This window comes from Dryobates pubescens, chromosome 25 (genome assembly GCF_014839835.1).
Source record: "Dryobates pubescens isolate bDryPub1 chromosome 25, bDryPub1.pri, whole genome shotgun sequence".
Lineage (NCBI taxonomy): Eukaryota > Metazoa > Chordata > Aves > Piciformes > Picidae > Dryobates > Dryobates pubescens.
In genome coordinates, this window is record NC_071636.1 from 14659269 (window position 1) to 14680209 (window position 20941).

General features: G+C 46.5%; 1 protein-coding gene across 2 annotated transcripts in view; it reads left to right on the forward strand.

Annotated features, from left to right (window-relative positions):
• Window positions 1–3507: 3507 nt before the first annotated feature.
• Window positions 3508–20941, forward strand: part of HIC2 (HIC ZBTB transcriptional repressor 2) — a 76159-nt gene continuing 58725 nt past the window's right edge. The window contains exon 1 of one of the 2 annotated variants that reach the window (XM_054173023.1): window positions 3508–3560. The gene's annotated coding sequence lies outside the window, so the exon portion shown is untranslated. The remainder of the gene's footprint in view (window positions 3561–20941) is intronic. The other variant, XM_009910985.2, reaches the window with a different exon arrangement.

The following is a 20941-nucleotide window of genomic DNA, read 5'->3' on the forward strand; positions in this document are numbered from 1 at the left end:
ACTGGACATCCACTAGCATTGGGACTGAAGGCAGGTGGCACTGAAGAGCCGTAAGGGCACATGGCCACCCTTTGCTCGTTATTCTGTTTACTTTCTGCAATGACATTTTCTTTGCTCAGATTACTTCATTCCTCACCCACAGCACTGGCCTGCCACTACAGTTCTACCCATGTCCTATTCCTGGTTTATGATGAGTATAAACCTGCTATTAGCATCACTACAATGGTCTGGAGGTGCTCCTGAAGTTACCACTGGTCAAAAACAACTGAAACAGAAGCCCTGAAATTCTGGGTTTCAGCCACAGACTCAATTTGAGTCTAAGCATTTTGCAAACAATAATTTACTTTGCAGATATACAACTGATTAAACTTTTCTGCCTGCAAGCAGCATTACAGAGGTATTTGTGAATAGATACAAGGATGGTGTGAAATCTGCTTGTTCCTTGCATTCTGTTCTGAATTCTTTGTATACTGTTCAGACAAAAATCTGTTTGGCACAGATACCTTGGATATGCTGTTTCCAGCATATTCATCAAACCATCAAGGAGGAAGCCGAAGCTTTTATTTGCACCTGCAGAACACCCAGCACCACCCGCTGCTGCTGTCCTGTCTGTCCTCTTCTCAAAATAAAGGTTAAAACCCCCCTCAGTCAAACAAAAATAGAAAACAAAGTTAATAACAAGCATCTGGCTGGAGAAAGAAGAGCCTTTCTTCAAAGTATTCATCCTCCAGAATATGCTCATTGTGCCACAGGGTCTGTAACCAGCGTGCCATCATTACCCTTCTGCTCCAGTCTTCCTCCTGAGAATCTTGTTCTCTGAGCCTGAGTAACACATCTGCTTTTCACCTACCCAGGCATATGTTTCACCCAGTGCCAGATGTGCCCACAGTGGGTGTGATTTCTTGGAACTTGAGGGTGTACCCCCTGTTTGGATGGCAACTTCCCTGGCTGTGGTTGCTTGAAGACATTATAGGTATCATGGTATCTACCTTGCATGCCTGTAGATGTTTTCCAGGTGGGTGTGGCCATACTTCTAGTTGGCTCATCAGATTCTCTGCAGATGTCCATGGTTCTAGTGACAGTGCCAGGACGAGCTTTCTCATTAATTCTTTTTCAACCTTATAATTATCATGTATACATGAAGCTGAATGCAGTGCTGCATTCTACCATATCATTTCTAGGTGCCAGACACCTAATTTCTCTTTTTTGTCTCCTCTCCACTGAGAAAATGTTTATCTCTCCATTTCCTTAGGACTGTTCAGAACCATTTGTCCCCAGACCTAGAGGAGATTTAAACACAAGTAAAGCTTTCTGCTTTGTGGTAGTATTTTAGTATGCTTCACTTCTTCTTCCCAACCTTCTTCACTCCCTTCACTCTCAAAAGTTACCACCTGCCTAGCAAAGTTGGCAGACACATTGAAACGATTGTGCCTCAAGCCATTCCCTGCAAAGCCTGCCACCTTTGTTCACATGATGAAAGATGTTGGCCTGTGAAGTGGCAGGGGCATCCAGGCTGCTCTGCTGACTGTTTCTGGGGCAGTAAGCTTCAATGGAAGGAAGATTGAGGGCAGACGGTGGCATTGTTGAGGTCTTGAGATGCCACACTGAGATTCACTAAACCCAAATGTCTAAACTTGCCTGAAGTAACTCCATGATACGTCTATGCTGTAGCATAAGGACTTCTGTGTATTTGCCTACCAATTTCTCTGGCACAGCATGAAGCAAATGGCTACCTACACCTCCCTTGCTATTTGCAAGGCCACTTAGCTTTAAAATACAGCTAGGAGCAGCACTACCAATCTTAAATTAACTTCCCTGGTGGGGGAAGAGTCTTGAACTGATCCTTATCTACTTCAGTGGGTCTTATGCTGACAGTCAGGTTTGCCATTCTCACCACTGTTAACATGTTCTGCTCTTTATTGGGTGTGCTGTGAACAAACCACCAGTCCAGACCTTTCTGATACGGCTGTTGTGATTTGCCTTATCTTTATTTGCTCCTCCAGCCACTTCGGTAGGGCTGAAGAAACCATCTCCTGCAAAAACTTTGAACTCTGGATGAGCAACTAGAAAACTTTATTATCAGGGAAGAAGAGCTTAGGCTGCAGCTGGGATCCAGCTGAAGTCCATGCAAACTCCAGGGATCTGCACAGGAAGTGGCTGGGAGAGTTGCTGGCATTAAGGCTATTAGGGAATTCTTAGAGATGTGTTAAATGGCAGGCTCGGCTTCACTAATGAATCACCTTGCTCAGGCTACAGAGAGTTTTGGTTATGGGTAGCTGTGAGGGCACAGGAGAAAAGAAAATGTCATCTCAAGCTTGCAGTTAATACAGGCTTACATGGGATAGTGGTGATTCCTGCATGGGATAGTGGAAGAGCTCCTGTGCATGATTAGAATAAAAATGTTTATATGCATTGTTCCTCTTTTTACAGATTAATGAGCTACTGCAGGAAGAAAATGTTGCAAAGATATAATTCAGCTTTATGCAGAGCTATACTTTGTGGCAATGGTCAGTAAAATTAAGATGATATCAGTACACTTAACATCTTGCAAAATAGCTTGAGCCTGCATTCTGTGCACATGCTTGGTGTAAGCATCTGAACAGCCCCTGCTTGCTCAGTGTGATTGCTGATGTGCTTAAAGTTAAGCATGCATGACAGTCTCTGCTGGACCAAGGATGCAAAATAAAAATAACTTTTCCCCTAAATATACTTACAACAGGTAAATAACTGAATTAAAAAAAATAGGCACAACCCAAAACTTCAAATTTCTATGGTGTCTGTGAGTGCCTTGGATGATGCAAAATGCACTGTCAGTCTTTAACAAACACACAGGAGTGATAGAGGCTGATAGGCAAATTGCATTACACATGGGGATGTTTATTAATTTGTGTATAAAGATCATTTCAGATTCCAATACGTGTACAAGCCATAATCTATATCATCTATATCTAGCTCTTAAGGCACACTTGAGACTTCATCACTGATGGGCGAAATATTCGTAACAAATGCTTTTTTCATTGCTCAAAACCTGGGAGGGAGCAGCAGAATTTGGGTCGCCGGGAGGTAGTGGTGGGGCTCCGGGATGGGTTTTCAGATGTGGGTGGCAGGGAACTTTGGGGGGGGAAGCCCTGGTCCCTCGGTGGGAATTACCCAGCTCCCCGTCCCTCTCCCAGCCCCGCCGCGACAACATTTATTGCAAAAGCAGGAAATCGCTTATTACTAAACTAGCTGGCAAGGGAGCGGGAGCCGATGCTGTTCCACACCGGCACAGCACTTGCTTAGCTGCTGCTTTCCTTGCCTCTCCTTGTTCCGCTCTTTCTTCTTCTTCTCCCTCTTTCTCTCCTCTCTCTCTCTCTCTCTCTCCTCTTCTTTTTTTCATTTTGGCTTCTATTCAAATGTGGGTCAGGGGTGAGCGGCTCCCAACGTCACAAGCTTGCAAGATGGCGCTGGGAGGAAGGCTGTGAGATGAGGAACAGGCTGGTATAAACCGAGAGGACGGGAGAGGGAGAGGAGGAGAGGGGAAGGGGAAGAAAAGCTGCTGCTCCAGATGCAATAAGAAGGTAACGCGGAGCGGAACGCGGGCGCGGGAGGGGGCGCGGAGCCGCGCGTCCCGCTGGGGCGGCCGGGCGCTGCCGGGCTCCGCGGTGCAGCCCAGCCCCGCTCCCCGCTCTTTATTTGCAACCCGGGTTATTGCCCATCCGCACGGGTACTCTCGGGAGAGTCGGCGGGATGGCGGGGGTGTCCGTTCCCTGCCATGCAGCAGCCGTGCCCAGCACCAGAGGTAGTTCCATTGAAGGGAAAAAAAAAATATAAAATTCTTCTTGCCCGCTCTCCGTACCCCGGGCCCCCTCCCTCGCTCGCCCGGCTGCCCCGCTGCTTTCGGGGCCGGGGCGTGCATACGGTGTATTGGCCACCGTGCCTATGTGAGGATTGCAAATGTGGGCTATTGGGCTGAAGCGGCTGGAAACTTTCCCCTCCTCCCGTGCCATTTGTGTGTGCGCACGGGTGTGCGCTGCCCCTTTCCCGGCGGCGGTGGGCTCGGGGCGGGGGGCCGCAGCTGCTGCCCGGCGTGTGGGGGTGACCGGCGGGGCGGGCAGGCAGCCCCGGAGCAGCAGCAGCAGCCTTCTCCCCATCCCCTCTCGGCCCCTGCAAGTGAGCCGTGGTTTGTTCTTTTTTTCGGTTGTTCCCCCTTCCCCCCCCCCCCCGCCCGCCTCGAAAGGAGGGAGCGGAGCCTCGGGGGTGCCGGGGGGCGTGTTTGTGCTGGGGATCCGGCCGCATTGTGGAGGAGAGGGCAGGGAAGGGGCTACCGGGACTTGGATCGGCTCCTTCCACTCCCCTCCACCACCCCAGCAGTCTATCCGCGGGGCTGAAAGGCGAGGAGCCAGGCCGGCATCCCCCCACCCCAGCGCCGGCCCCTGCCCCACCGAGCACCCCGTGCCCTACCGGGATCACGGTGAACTTTTGCCCTGGCTCCCCCCGTCCCCGCCGCCCCCCTCGTCCGGGATCGTGGAGGGTAGGACCCGCCGGCTCCGCTCGCTCTGCCCGTCGCTGCGGGTCTCTGGCTTTTGTTACGGCTCGGTCTCGGACTCAATGGACGGAGGCTCCGCAGGATCGCGCACCCTCCCGCGGCCGGGGGCTCGCAGGACCCTGCCCGCCCGGCTTTGTGCCCCCGCAGGAAATGCGCTCTTCCCCGGCCCCGCCAGCCCGGCGCAGAGCTGTCCACCCAGTTATAAAAAATAATTAAATTGTGCGCCCAGGCTGGCAGTGTGTTGCCGAGGCGCGGAATTCAGGGAGCCGAGAGGGCCGGTCGCTGCCCGCGGCTGTTCGCTCCCGGGCGAACGGCGCCGCGAAGCCGGGCCGGGCTCTGCATCCCCAGGCGCTGGTGCCGGTGCCAGCTCGGCGGCGGGCGAGCCGGGCTTTCCACCCCCCTCGCCCCCCCCTCCCCTTTTTTTTTTTTTTCCCCCTGGTTGCATTTAAAAGCGAAGCTAAGGCGGCGGGAGGGAGGGGCTGGGGGGAGGCTGCGTGCGCGGCCCCCTGCGCGGTGCCCAGCCCCGGGCAGCCCCGCGGTGCCAGCAGCGCCAGCAGCGCCTGGCCTGCTCCCTGCCTGCTGCCGGCCCCTTTTGTATAGGGCGAGAGCCGGCGGGAGAAGTCAATTATTGACCATCTTGGACTGGTCCCAGGTGGAAGCGGGCACAGAGGCGGGCAGGCGGCTGTCGGCGCGCCCCCCGCGGTCCCCGTTATCGCGGCCGCCAGCCGCGCTCCTCCCGGGGCACTCCGCGGCCGCCGGACACCGCGCCCGGCCCCGTCGCTGCTGCCGGCAGCTGAGCCCGGCCGCTCGGGTGAACGCGTACGTACACGCGGGGATTCGGCGATTCGAAACTTTCTGCTGCGAAACCCGCAGCCTTTGAGAGCTCAGGCTGGCTCGGCGCTTCCAGAAGCGGGTAACTGCGCGTTGGCATCTGCGAGCGGAGCGGGGCTGGGGAGGGGGGGGGGCACCTTTGCATGGGTCAGGAGCTATAAGCGAAAGGCAGTGCTCTGGCGGGCCCTTACCGGAATCACCGTGGATGCTGCTTAGCTGTTAGATTACCTCTGAGAGAACAGTCACAAGCCAGTTGAGAAGAGCATCAAAAATATATTCTGCTAATAAACTGCCCTTTGACCGAAACTCGTTTAAATTTAGCGTGGAATGCTGTTTTATGTTTGAATGGCTCCCATGTTTTTCCACAAATTAAAGGGGAAAAGAATATGCAATAGTCATTTTCATTGGAGAATGTCAGAACTACGAGCAGATGTTCGCTGTGCTTGATAAATACAGTGTGTAAGCAACTAGTATTTCAGGATGACTTACACATCTCAGAACTATTGTATGTCTTCCAGCACCTCTGGAGAGAAAGCTGTAAATGACTCCTTAGGATTTCACAGCAAATCTACACGGGGGAAATGACATATGGGAAGAAAATTGACTTATTTCCACAACTGCAAGTGGCCTCCTTTTTGCGCCTTTTCATTAGCAATCTAATCCTAAAAGCATTAGGAGCAATTATTTGCAGTGGTGCCTGACATTCTAGGTCTCATTATTTAAATCAGTTTAACTTTTGATGGTTGACCCATTAGGTCAAATCTCTGTGCCCTTTGTTATATTTATTTTAAAAAAAAAAAAAAAAAAGGGAAAAAAGGGGAAAAAAAAATAAAGACTGGGAGGGGGGGTGGTCTTCAAACTTGCCACCTGCTACTGACATATCATTTTAGCTCCGGAGGAGATCAGCATTAGAATAAGCAACCTCTTACATTTGTTACTTTCCATTCTGACACGGGGGAGGAAACCCCGCGTAAATGCCTTGTTCTTCCGCCTCTAAAATCCACTGCCTAATCAGGGCAGACTTGTGTGGCTGCAGAGGTGTGAGCAGGAGGAATGGGAGACTGAGGATAGAGCAGGATTTTCTTAGGTTGTGCTTCCTCAGCTATGTTAAACTCGGATGAGATGCACATACATAAAAAGGATGAGTCTTCAGTGTGTTTGAAGGAGAGGCTTCTTCCAAGGATCTGGGAGAGCTTTAAATCTTTAATGCACACAGGAGCAGCTTACGCTGGTATCCGCATAGGTTGCTGGGCGGAATGAGTTATGGATGTGTAGATAGCAGTAAGTATCACAAGATGCTTGAAGCACTTGATATCACGTGACAGGCTGTAGTGTCAGCGCTGAATTGTTTGGCAGAAGCCAATGCGTGACAAGGGGTGGGGGGAGAGAGGAGAGAAAGAGAAGGTGAGAGGCCTTATTCCAGGAGGGTACATGTTCAATTTATTTTGATTAGTCGTTTGAAACAACTAGAACACAACCTAATGCTGTTCAGTTTGGTGTGTAGTGGATTCAAACTCTGCAACAGCCATTGCAGCCCCGAATTGGTGGTCACAGCATGAGATTTGAAGTTGTGAACAGCAGAACTTGCAATGAGAGTCCTTGTTTCCTAGCTGTTGTCTGTACAGCCCATGGTAATTAGGAACTGTCAAACTGCACGTTGAGCATTCCTTTGACCTTCTATAGAAAATAGTACAGTGCTGCTTTGAGCTCCTGCTACCTTCCTTGATGATAGATGTAAGGAAATAGGATATTGTTTGAAAACCAAAGTGCATTTGCCTTCATATCAGAACTCCTGTTTGTGCTCACTGTAACATTTAACCCTTGCATCCAGTCTGTGGAACATACTGTAGCTTGACAGGTAGAGGTATTGTTATGATGAGGCTGTGGTGTTTTCTCTACAGAAAACCAGGTTCCTCATCCCCTAACCAAATACGACTGATAAAGCGTAGAAACCAAACTAGTTTCTGATGGCATTGGGGGAGGATCATTGCCACAAAATGGCATCTCGATGCAGCCACAAATGTGGTCTTGGAGTGGGAGAAAGCAGAATCATGTTTGTGACATAGTCATTGTATTGGCTGTATTGTGACAGGCGAAGCTTGATGGGAATGGGGACCATTTCGGCATCAGCGGACATGCCTACCCTGCTGGGCTGGGAGAAAAATTAACAGGGCTCAGCTGTGGGCTTGCAACAACAGAGTGGCAACCCAGCCATGAGCAGGAGAGTGTCTTTTAAAAAATAAAGATGACTTCTCCTTTGGTTTGGTGTGGATTGAACACTGGTTAAACCACAAGGGCTGCTTAAATTGTTTTTTATCTTGCTGTAATATCGGGAGTGAGGACAATGCATTGCAATAGAGATTTCACTCTGCTGAGTAGCAGCTCACTGGCAAAGCAACTGCAGAGGTTTGTTTGGGTCTTTTTTTTAATCAGTGGTTACAGTATGCCTGATTTTCTCAAATGCAGCAAAAACAGTATAAAAAACCCAACCCAAACCCAAACAAACAAACAAGCAAGCCCCCCAGTTCCTGAGAGTTGTATTTTCATGTTCAGTTAGCATCTCCAGGTTCCAACAGGATGCTGATTGAAGCTGGGTTCCTTTTCCTTGAAGTGTACACATATTACAAGCTAGCTGTCCAAACTTGTAAGTTACTCACGCTTCTTGTTTGTAATTCCTGGAAAGAAAATTCACCCTCCAGTGCTGGCTCCCACAAAACAAGGAAGAAATGAAACAGTGAGGTCAATCCTGAATGTTAAGCTGATATAAAATGGCTTGTTACAATAGCTGTAAGGAGGAGACTACACCACTGCAATAGCTGTACCTGCTGTAAGTGACAGGTGGGGGGAATTTTGTTCTTTTTCGTCTGCGCTTGGATGACAGCCCAGTGCTGGCCATGAACTGCAATCCAGGATTAATCCTCACATAGTGTTTTCTTTCTATATATCAGATTTCTCATTTTGTTAATAAGCACAGCCTCGCATGCACTTCAAGTCAGCTGTTCTGGAGTGGAAGCAACAGGGTTTTGCATTATTGAAATGACGGCTCTCATGCTTTGCTAGAGCCTGTATTGTTTGACCGGGGCAGGGCGGAGGGTGATCCTTGTAATCACAAATCCTAAACAGGGATTCTAGTTACTGATTTTGCTTAATGGGAAGGGGTGGGGAATCTAGTTTATCCAGGATTACACGTGTATGATAGCACATTCTCTGGTGCGTGCACTGTGTGTTTGAAGGGGCTGAAGAGTGATCTTTAAACTGAAAACCTGAAGCAGGCGTTCGGAAATGGATCTATTGTGAGAAACTTCCTTCAGCGCCGCCTCTCCTGCTCATGTAGAAAAGACAAAGCTGCTCAGCTCTCTGGCAGAAACTCTCAGAAGACACTGACACCTAAGCTGGATGGGTTCAAGTCTTCAGCTGGCAGTGAGGGAATTCAGAGCAGTGCAGGGAGTTTCCTGCTCCTGTCCTTAGGGGCTGCTCTTCCAAGAAAGCCAGCCCTGAAAATAGAGTGTACTTCTTGCTTCTGTTGCTAAAGGTTCTGAGAGACCTCTTGCTCTTCCAGCTTTAGATACTGGATGGAAGACTTGCCATTATTGTCCTCACCCAGGTTCTAGATCAGAGGTAGAAAGCATTTCCTGTCAGTGTGCTGGCCTGAGGCATTCGCTGTCTGCCAGGCCCTTGGGTGAAGGAAGAATGAGGGGGTGGCTCTCAATAGTGTGTCAGTTTGCCATGTTCACTCCCCACTGAACCAAACACCACACAAGGTAAAATTGTCTTCAGTCTTTTGCCATGACTTTCATGAAGAGATGCATGTTGGACTGACTGGTGAAGAGGCCTCATATGGTAAATGACCTTACTATGCTCTTCATGCTGGGCTTAGTCCCATTCATTCCTGGACTGGTTTGAGATGACAGGGGTGTACAGCAGATTCCTTCCCCTAAATATGTGCTCATTTCCCATTGTATAAAGAACCAGTCAGTGCCTGGATTCAGTTTTCCAGGAGTCACATAGAAAGGCTGCCATGTGGGACTGCACTTAGTGCATTTCCATCTGCTGTTGAGATGCCACCAGCAAGTTTGACAGTTTTGAAATCTTTACTCTTGTGCGATAACGAAGAGAGTGATTTGCATTGCCAATTTTAACTGAGATTTGACATCAGCCAACAAGAATCCTTATTTTAAAGCTTCCTTGTTTATCTTATCTGGTGGTTAACTCTCCAGTGGAAAGACTGGCTCTCACTGGTTTGTGCCTATTAAAACATGTTGATGTGCAACAAAAAAGAAAGTGAATTAGTTATTGTTATCTGTTAAGCAGGAGGACAGGGTTTAATGCATTCAGGCTGTGATTTAATAGGCAAATCAGAAACAAAATTAATTTGCTGTGTTATTGTTTCTGAGAAACGTATCAAACAACTTCCTATATAGTGTTACATTAAATTAAATGCTAAATCTGAGTATTCTGAAGTGTTAAATAAAAATACTTGGGAAATATTTTCTTATCAAAATACTTTCTGCTAACTTCCTAAGGTCCCTTCTTGCAGGACTTATTCTGTGATTCTTATACAGCTCCATTTAAGTGCAAAACAGAGGAAATGCACTTTGAACAAAAGGGGACTGATTACTTTCTAGTTTCTGCAATAGGCTGCTCTGGGAGGTTGTGCATGCCTTCTCTCTGGGGATGTTCAAGGCCAGGCTGGATGAGGCCTTGAGCAGCTGAGTCTAGTTGAGAGGTGTCCTCGCCCATAGCAGGGAGTTGGAGTAGATGAGCTTTGAGCCATGCTTCCAGCCTGAGCCATGCTGTGATTCTATGATTCTTGTATGAATTTAGAGCTAGCAGATGTTAGTGTCTAAAAACCTAGCTTTATTTGGAGGGTAGTAAACTTTCCTGCCCTTCTGCCCCTCCTCAGGTCTCAATTGCTTTCTCCAGTCTGAAAGAAGCAGTTTCTGAACTCAAACTGAAAAATCTCCATCCTCTCTGTCCCTCTGCAAGAGGCTTCTGATGTGAAAGGCTGGTTCTAAGACCTGGGATTTCATCCTCGGACCATATGAAACAATAAAGTGGTGGCTTTCTCAGTTCAGAGTTTGACTTTCCTCAGGACTTAGCTACCAAACACGTGCAATTGCAGATGGACTCTTTCTTGAACAAGATGTTATTTAAAAGGTCTGAAATTACGCCAGTGTAGAGTGAGATTGGAACTTGTGCTGCTTTTGTTTGATGTTGCTTCCCCTACCCTTGGAAGGGTGAGGTGCTTTTTTATTCTGAGCATTTGTTTATCCTTATAAAGTGTTCAGAATGGTCCTCATGTGGAACTTTTTGCATCAAACTTCTTGAGTCCTTGAAAAAGGGTCATTGTTCGTTTTCTAGACAGGTCAGATGCTCTTTGATAATGTGGTATTAGTGACAGGATTGTGCCCAATCTTCAAAGAAAAACATGGATGTCCTTCCAGGCAGGAAAAATATCTACCCAATATATAGATGGCAGTGCATCTATCAAAGATGTAGATCTGTGTGCACATCCATGAAGTGTGCATAGCCAGGAATCTAGAACTGAAATGCTCAAGAAAAGGAATTTTGACAAAGTGAGAGTCATCTTGTAATTAATTCTTCATGTGTCAGCCCACTGATGTTTGGCTGAGTGTGCTTTAAAAGTAATGTAACTTAGGACTCCAAATGTTTTCCCCAGAAAACTTGATTATAAGTGCTTACTGTTATGAACTGGTGTAGTGGTTGAACGAATGCACACATTTCATTCTTTTGTCTGAGCTTGTGGTCTAAGGAACTCCAGGTTCAGTTTCTATCACTGATAAATTTTCCAGGCTATGGTCATGAAAGAAATTAAGCAACTTCAGTTTTCTTGATTTTTAAAGTATAGAGAATGCTGTGGCCTTGGTTTGGCTCGTATATTTATCTTATAGATGCCCATCATATTTAAATGTTTGCACAACAGGACCCTGACCTTAGCAAGGACTATGTCAGTGCTGTCATCATACACATAATTCTAATAAAGCTTCAAAATGGTCAAGTTGCCAAAGCACTAGGACCTCCCACAGTCTCCAAAACCATTCAAACTTGATAGTGAACAGCCACATAACAGCATCTGAGCCAGCTCTTCCAGCACACCTGAATGACACCCATCCTTTCCTGAGGACTCTCTATGGCTTCAGGCTGCTCAGGGGCTCCCTAGCTCAATTCTCTTCAGAAACTGATAGGCTGAGGGGAGACCTCATTGCTTTCTACAATTACCTAAAAGGAGGTTGTAGTGAGGTGAGGGTCAGTTGTTTCTCTCTAGTATCAGGTGGTAGAATGAGAGGAAATGGCTTCAAGTCGTGCTGGGGGAGGTTTAGGTTGGCTCTTAGGAAAAAATTCTTTATGGAAGGAGTGGTCAAGCACTGGAACAGAATGCCCAGGGAGGTGGTAGAGTCACTGTCCCTGGAGGTGTTCAAGAAATGTGTGGACATGGCACCTTGGGACATGGTTTAATGGCTGTGGTGGTCTTAGGTTGGTGGTTGGACTTGATGATCTTAAAGGTCTCTTTCAACCAAAACAATTCTGTGGTTCTGTGACTAACATCTTGTTGTCACCAATGCCCACGGTGGGGAAGGAAGAATAGAGAAGACTGCTCTCCAGTCCTTCAGAAATGCTGTATTTCTTAGTCTGCTCTGTACTGTATCAAACAAGGCTTTCAAAAATGTAATGAAAGTTGAAATATGCCAGCTATAAAAATTAGTCACTTTTTGCTGCAGCGCTGAAAATATTAATGAGACTGCCGTGAACACTGGGGTTTTTGGAAGGTCTGGTTCGCACTGCCAGTCTCGTTCTGGGAATAAATAAATGCCTCTAAATAATCCCTTTCAGGATGTGCAGAGCAGCAGCTTGAATGTTTTTTGCCTTTCCTCCCTGGGTTGTGTGGTGCAGTGCCAGCGTACTGCGTGATGCAACAGTCTTGGAAATTCTTGGAAAAGCACTTCCGTTTGCTTTAGGTAAAAACTCTGTTGGCAGCAGAAACTGCCTCTGCTGTTCACAAGCTGGCAGCATTCTTCAGTGAACTCCAAGAAAAGGAGTTTAATATATGCACTTCTGCATATCCATCCAAGATGCAGAGGTGTTTGAGACTGCTGGGCTGTTATTATGGGTGGTGCCTCTGCGGAAGGAATGTCTCAAGTATTTCCCCAAGTGGGGACCTCTTAGCAGTTGTAGTCAGCTGGCTTATCTATCCCAGTTGTGCTGGATCTCCCAGTTTCTGGATGCTGCTTGGAAGTGATGGGTTTAATTGGCACAGTGATATTCCTTAGCTTCTGAGTGAGGGGAAGAAGTGGCCTGACTATGCAGAGAAGACTTGAAGCCATTGTCTCAGTTCTGGTGATTTCTGTTTTGGTGGCTAAAGCAAAGAGCTGAGTATGATAATTTATTTGCTGCTGATTTGTTGATTGATAGTGGAAAAAATGAGTTCACCTGTCTGTACCTTTCTCTTTCAGCCTGTGTAAGGGCAGGGTGTTTTGAAGATGGGGTGAATTTCCATGAGCATTCAAGGAGCAGTAAATAACAGCAGCGGCCGCTGTTGTCTAATATTTCACTGTTAATTTTGCAAGAGGATTTCAAGGCGGATGCTGCACTAATAACTCAGTGTCTTGTAAGTGGAACCAAATGCAGAGAAAATGAGTACATATGGGAGTGCTGTAGGACTGGAAATCATACTGTTATTTGAAAGCTGAGTGGAGGTGTAACTAACAACAATGGACAGTCATAGAAGGAAAACGTATTTTCAGTGTCCTGCTGGAACAGCCATCACTGGAGGATGGTGTTAAAATATTTGCCTATCCAGTAAAGGGATCCTTCCCACCCAGGGATCGCAGAATCCTTTTGTTATTAGTGATTATTAGTGATATTTTATTATCAGTGACCTCTGTCTGGCATTTCACATAAATTTTCTGGAGATGTTTGTATGACTTTCTGATAGCTGCACCAGGTTTCTTCCCTAACAGAATAGAAACCATGGCCATATCTAGACAAATCAGCTTCTACTCCCAGCAGACATAACTGACCAAGCATCTCAATTTCTCTCTTTCACTTTTAACAAATAAACAAAATCTTCTCCTAATTTTTTTGAGTTCATACGAAATGGGACCTGGGCTACCTGATACCATTTCAAACGACTTATCAGTAGTTTTCTACCTCAAAACCAGATTATCTAATGCCATGTGCCAGAGGCTTGGGATGTGCCCTGTCCATAAACTGGTTGGACAAGAAAGGGGGAAAGGAGTCCAGGTGAGTCCAAGCAAGTTTCCATGTGCATCTACTCTGTCATTATTCAGAATCTTTGCATATTTGTGCTTGCTTCCTCTGTGGTTACACGTGGACCTGTGCTACCTCTATATTGGTCTAAACCAGCGTGGGTTGTACCCCCACCAAAAAGCAGAAATAGAAACCCAGAGCATTCCCTCTAAACCTGCATCAAGCAAAAACAAAGCACATCCCTTCTGAAGGTGGAGGGGAAGCTGCTTCATTACAATGGCTTTGACCATCAAAAGTGGTGAGTGGGAGGGTATCTGACAGCGTTAGCTCTGTGGAATGGCTGGGGTCATGTTTTTGTGAGAAGGTAGCAGCTATCCTTTGTGGCATGTAGGATGTGGCATTTCAGGGGGAACCCACAGTGTTTTCTTCCATGCTGTGCCATGCTGCTGTCCCACCCATGCCTCTGCTGTGCCTGAGGAGGAGGAAGGGGCTGGGTGCCCATCAGGAATGCTTTTCCTGGCATGAGGAAAGCAAGTCTGCCTCTAGTAAACTTAGGCTTTAGTGGAAATTAATCAGTCACACTTACTGCTTCAGTTTTGCTTTTGGTTCCCAGTTTTCTGAATCTTCAGGGCAGAAAGGGTGGCAGCATCTTGAGTGAAGTCAGTGTAATGCCAGGGTGTGGGATTTCCCTAATTCAGTGTCTGTCTTGCTATTTTTTGGTAAAATGCTTGAAATTAAAGAAGCAGAGAGGTGGTGTGAGCAGGGGGGAAGGGACATTGGGTTGGAATGAAGTAACCAAATGAACAGTGCAAACTGGCTGTTGGGCAGATTGGAGTCTTTAGGGGAAACTGTCCTTAAGAGTTGTCATTGTAAGGGTAATGCTACACTTGGCACCAAAGATGAGGGTTAATGCCATAAATGGAGATAAAACACATTGCAGCTGACAGTATACTTCCAGACCATGTCCCTGGCTAAAGAGCTTGCAATGCGGGGCACAAATAGGTGCAGTATAGATAACTGACTGGGGGGGGTAGATTCTGCAAATGCTTACTCAGGCACTTTGCTTGAACTCTGTGTGACTGCTGGAGTAAGAGCTTGCACAACCCAGCCTGAGGAGTAGGGCTGGAGCCTTATAGCTGTTGGGCAAAGCAGAACTGCTTGGGGCTTTTATTTATTTTTCAAGTGCCTGGTGCAGCTGGCTTTAGGTAAATGCCCACTTCCGACCCTGACTTGCATGCCTGTTTATTCGCTGTAATCACCTGTAACTAGAATTGCAAAACTCCTGGGGATACACTGGTGATGTCTTTGCAAAGTTTCCCCAGCAAAAATTCAACTGGATTTTAAAAGCACACACGTCTTTCAAAACACTTAGCTATAAAGTTCAGCCCGGTGGGCTGAGAACATTTCAGAAAAGGTCAGAGGGCCACATCGAGTACTGTGGGTCCAATTTCCCAGGCTGGTTTGTTTCCTGTGCTCTTTGAAGGGAGAGGAGCACCTGCAGATCCCCTTCTGGGGATTCCCTTAAAATGTGGGGAAGCCTCCAACAGGTGTGTGGAGCTGGCATGGCCTTGGCCCAAGATGGGGAGGGGTGTGGCTGGGACACGTCTGAACCTGCACTTGGGCTGGAGCAGGGAGTTGAAGAGGCTGTAAGTGGTAGCTGTTCTCAGCTCCTTCATTCCCCTCAGCATGGGGACATGATGCCAGCCTTTGCCAGACAGGGCTCACTAAGGCACTCTGCTTTTCGGCAGCCTGTTAGGCAGCAGGCAAGGGAGTTGCAGCTGTTTGTCTTCCCTCTGAGAGGCAGCGGGGTTGGCTGCCGAGGCAGATGCTGACTAATTGTATCAGGAAAGAAGTGGGAGGTGATAGAGCTGATTCAGATCCCTGGTTTAAAGATCCTGAGCCTGGCTGAGTGAATGCCTGATTAATGGTATTTTCTACTCCGATTCATTTACTTGGAGGTCACAGTTCAGAGGCTCAAGAGAAGCCAGGCAAGACATGACGAGTCTCACTGGATGTATCGCACGCTCACTGCCTAGGTGCTCTCCCTGTAAAAGCCTTTGACAAAGTGAAGTCCCAGACAGTGTCTCCCTGTGCCAGAGGAGGCTCTGGCTGGGATGTCTGCTTCAGGACAGGTTTGAATTTGTCTGGATTTTAGGAGGCATTTAATTGACTGGCGTTAAAAAATTATTTCTTCTGATGGGCCACTGGATCTTTATAAAAGCTTTCTGCCTTATTTAAGAAACTTCATGTTTAAGGGATTGACAAAGCATTTCTTTTGCTTTCATTGAAAAGAATGTCAGCACTTAGCTAAGTAGAAGAGTGTGGTTATTCAGATGAAGTCAGCCTCCTTAGTGAGTGACTGAATAAAAAAGTCCGACTGGACGAGCACATCACTTCTACTGAGGGGAATGGAATTTTCAGTTCTCTCCATCCCCAGAAGCCTTTGAGAAAAAAGTGTTCTCTCCCTCCTGCTTCTTGTCAGGAGGATTTGGCAGAAAGAAATCTACCTCCTTCCCAATCTAGTTTTTAGAATGTATTGGCTGTTTAAGAACAAGTCAGCACAGTAATCCCGTTCCAGGTTAACTGCTATGAAATATGATGTTGACTTTTTAGCCTTATGGTGGCAGGAAATAGGATTTAAGAATTTTTTTTTCCATGGGTACAGAAAAGTTTAGGAGCAGGATTTTTTAAAAAATAATCCTTACAATCCTCTCTCTGAGTCTCTTCCCTTAGACTAATCTTTCAATTAATCTCATTTGTCTGTTATATGATTTGATGTGTGATTTTAACCATGAGAGTCTGTAAACTGAGTTGACACTTTAGGTCCCTGTGCTGCCTTCAGCTCTTAGTCCTTAGTATCTGCTTATTTCAACTGATGCTTTGGCTGTCTAACCTGCTGGATTCCTTGCTTCTTCCAGGATCTTCCATTGTGCACATACTTGCTTTTCCCAACCATTTCTACATATTTGCCCTATAAGCCTAGAATGGCTCAGGTTGGAAGGGACCTTAGAGATCATCTACTCCAACCTCCCTGCCATGGGCAGGGATGCCTCTCGACTGAACTCAGCTGCTTAAGGCCATCCATGCACATCCACACAAGTGTTGGTGTAGCATCTGTGTGTGCAGGAAGACTCTTTAGAGTAAGATCTGTGTTTCCAAACTATACAAACATCCTTCCTGTTCTAATACTGGAAGGCTACTTGGCAGAATTCTTTCTTTTCCGGACTTGTATGAAACTGATGTCCCAGTAAGTAAAGTTTCATTGCAGATGCTTTTAGGGACAGGGAAAACAATGAACATCTACTGTGTCTTGCAGGAAAATCTTCTGGCTGTTCTATTGATGATGGTCTTCTACTTCCCTTAGTATTCTTTTTAATGTTTGATTAATTCTTCTGAAGCAGAAGACTCAGATGATAAAGTTCTAAGGAATATTCCAAAAGCAGTGAGCTTGACTGTGTTGCTGCTTTGTCTCGCTAGATGCTAGTGGTTAGCTGAAGAATCTGGTTGTACAATTCCCACTTGTTCTTGACCTCAAACCTCCAGCCTATGTCAAAGTCTTGTTTTCAAGAAGCCTTATGCCCTTATGTCTAGGGAAAGCTTGCAACTGGTGGAAGGTTTGATATCAAATGCACTCAAGTCCTATTGAAATCAGTAGGCTGAGGGTGCTCCAACAGCTAAGATGCAGTTTGCAGATCAGATCCCTTGAGCAGCTGGGTCACAGAGCCTTGGAGAGAAGTAGTAGATAGTCTCATTCCCCAGTTCAAGAGAGACAGGGATCTGCTTGAGAGAGTCCAATGGAGAGCTACAAGGATGATTAAGGACTGGAATATCTCTCTTATGAGGAAAGACTGAGAGACCTGGGGCTGTTTAGTCTTGAGAAGAGAAGGCTGAGAGGGGATCTTATCAGCATCTTTAAATATCTGAGGGGTGGGTGTCAGGATGAAGGTGCCAGGCTCTATTTGGTGGTGCCCAGTGATAGGACAAGGGACAATAGGTACAAGCTAGAACACAAGAGGTTCCACCTCAACATGAGGAGACACTTATTTATGCTGAGGGTGATGGAGCCCTGAACAGGCTGCCAAGAGAGGTTGAGGAGTCTTCTGCTCTAGAGACTTTCAAACCCCACCTGGATGTGTTCCTGTGTGACCTGCCCTGGGTGACTCTGCTCTGACAGGGATATTGGACTGGATGATCTCTGGGGGTCCCTTCCAACCCCTAACATTTTGTGATTCTGTGATGCCCTGCCAAGGATGGTCTTGAGCCTTCTCATTAAGTTGATCGTTACTCATTACACACACACACAGACACTCTTGCCCTCATTTAAATACATGTGAATAATACCAGACAGGAGCGTTCCTGTGTGGAATAACTGAACTCAGTTACACTTGGCACTCAGTTGCAACAGGGAAAAATGGGTTTTGGTACTTAGTGCTGAATAGCAGAGGCCAGCTCATCAAGTTTTTCCGTTGCAAAAATGCCATGTCTGAATTTCTCAAATACCCTGTGTCTATAATAGGCCCAGAGGCATGACAGCACATGTGGAGCACATGAAGGGGAAGACATGGGACATGAATTTTTGTGCAGGTTTTAACAGAGCCAGAATCTTCTGTGCCCTCTCTGCTCTGCCACACAGAAGCCTCAGGGGGTTTGTTTCTAAAGTCATCTGAGAGCTGCCAGCGCAAAATGAAAGCCCCGAGGGTTTCTCCAGTCATCGGAGGGGCATCCATAGCCTATGAATGTGAAAATGCAACTGAGCTGCACTTTGAAAGTGAGAGGACAGAGGCCTAGCACAGTCGTTGGGGAGTCATTGAACAGTCAAGACTGATAGAGTGTGGAACTCATGAGCTTGTGCTTAAACAAGTAGTTTCTTTAATCAGTGTGTGACTTAGTGCATTCTGGTGGTTGTTGGACCCCACATCCCAAGTGTTCTTCTACCATCTTCTCCATGACTGTGCTTGTCATCTCCCCTTTGGGGACACTTCATATTTTTAGTCTGGAGTAAAATCCCAAAGTCATACTCCATTTCAGACCTGGGATGCCTGGCTCTAGCAAGTAACATGACTTTTCCTCTGCTGTCTTTTAAAAGGGGCTGTCCTCCTCTGTGTCTGGAGGCAAGGGTCTGTATGGCCTGTGTGAAGAGCAGCAGGAGTTCCCACAATTCTGGCTCCATCATACAGATCTGTAGGCTGTGGATACAAATGATGTTGTCACTTTCCCTGGAGGCCTCAGCATGCAGCTCACCTTGAGTGAGAGGGCAGAAAGTGCTGAAGGAAGGAGCTGGTGGGCAGTGGGCAGTGCTGGAGTTGTTGCTCCAGCGCTTAGCTGTCTGAATCCTGGCCTGCAGAGCTGCTGCATGGCCACCGTCACGGACAGCTGCACCTGATGTGTGGGAGTTACTTGGCACCTCGTGGCTGTAGTTTCCCATTGATTTTTGGTGGAATTGATTTATAGTGCTATTTAATGGAATTGATTCTTTTTACAACTTTTTTTCCCCTCTTAAAGACCAATTGTTTTTCCTGAGTGATGGCTACAAGTTAGTGTTTATGTATTAATACAGTCATGCACCCATAGTCCCAACTGTGTTCTTTCTACTTGCACTGCCAAAGAAGTCTCAATCTCAAATGCCATCTTAAATTTTAATATGATGTTTGATGTATGACCTGGAATAAATTAAACGTGCTAGAACTTGCAAGATGAAATCCTAGTGGTGGGTATAACCACAGAGCAGTGTTCTATTAAGCCAAGGACTGTCGAGAATGTCTGTTGTGGTTGTGTCTGGGTTACGAGTGGCTCCCTTTGGTTTAGTGTAGGTGGATATTTTTATTCTGCCTGGCTTGTGAACAAGGGGATGAAAATTCAGAATTTACCTACATGAAGTTTAAGACTCTGCTGAGTTTTCCTTTATAAGCCCATAGGCAGGAACCACATTTTTATCTTAAACCAAATATTTTTATTGTACTTAATGTCTTTCACTGATTGTCACTCCAAAGTAGCAGAAGAAAATAAGATATTCTGTACCTGGAGGAATACTCCCAAGAAAGTGTGAATATCAGAATTCTCTGTCATTGTTTTGTACTTTGCAGGTCAGTTCTGTCAGTAAGATCAACTTGCAAATTAGTGTTGTGGTTTTTGGGCTTCTTTCTTATTTCCTTCCCTTCTGTCTTTCTTCTTTCTAAAAGCACCAAATAAGTTTGGGCAGGATCCTAGCTCTGGGTGGGACTCCTGAGCAGATACTATGCCACCCAAATTTCCAGCTCAGAGAGTCTTAAAGATGTGCGTGTAGGGCTTTGGAACCAGCTTACAACTGTCTGTCAGGACACAACAAAATAAATAATCTCTGAAACAGCCAGCACCCAAATCATACAAGGTATTAGTAATCCAAAAGTGCCTCCTTGAATGGCAACGTGAGACAGATCAGCCATCACAGTCCTGTGTGATCCCTGTGTGAAATTTAGCCAAGCAATTTGACAGCTGTATGTAGGGCTAACCTGAACTTCCAAGTGGTGGTCTGGTGTAGCTCTGAGCGTAGTACACTTGGGTTATCTAGTTACCACCAGAGGAGTGGCAGAGATGAGTCAGCACTAGTCAACATCCCATTTGAATGGAAAAGCTCCCAACTTCATGACTGCTTATCAAAACTTCCACCCTTGGCCAGCTGTAATCTGTAGCCATCTGAAAACTGTTGGGAATCCAGCAGGGCCCCCTGCTGTGTATTTGACTTCTACTGTGAGTTTAACAGGATGGCCAAGAATAATATCATTAGCATGCTGAATGTGCAATTGCTGAAGAAGTGGGTTGTACATGTGAACAAAGCCTAGCAGGAGCACTGTAGATGATACGTGCGTGATGCAGGGCAGATAACAGCAGCCGATCCGGTTGTCTGATACAGCTCTGAAACCCACATGCCATTAATTTTGGAAAAGGACTCCAAATGTAAGCAAATTGCTCTGACCCAGATTTTAAACTGCTAAAGGAGCTTGAATTCACATGCAAGGCAATATGGGCCCTTTTTGCAAAACCTGGTATTTAAATGTGGCTTGCTGAGAGAAGCTTCCAACAACAATCAGCCTTCACCATGTGTCCCAGAAGACAGCAAAGATTTTATTCAGCATCTTAGTGATCCTAAATGGCAGTCTTTGAAAGGGAAACCTGTATCATTGCTTTGTAAATGAAACATGCAGCAGTTGAATTACACTGTAGTTTACCAGAGGTGTTTCATGTCCCACAGCCACATTGTAAACTAGATTTTGTTTGCTTGGAATTATACTGGTGATTTGTAGGCTGCCTCTGACAGATGTGTGTGTGTCTCTCTCTAACCATCACATGCCCTGAGCAATTATGCAGAGTTAACAA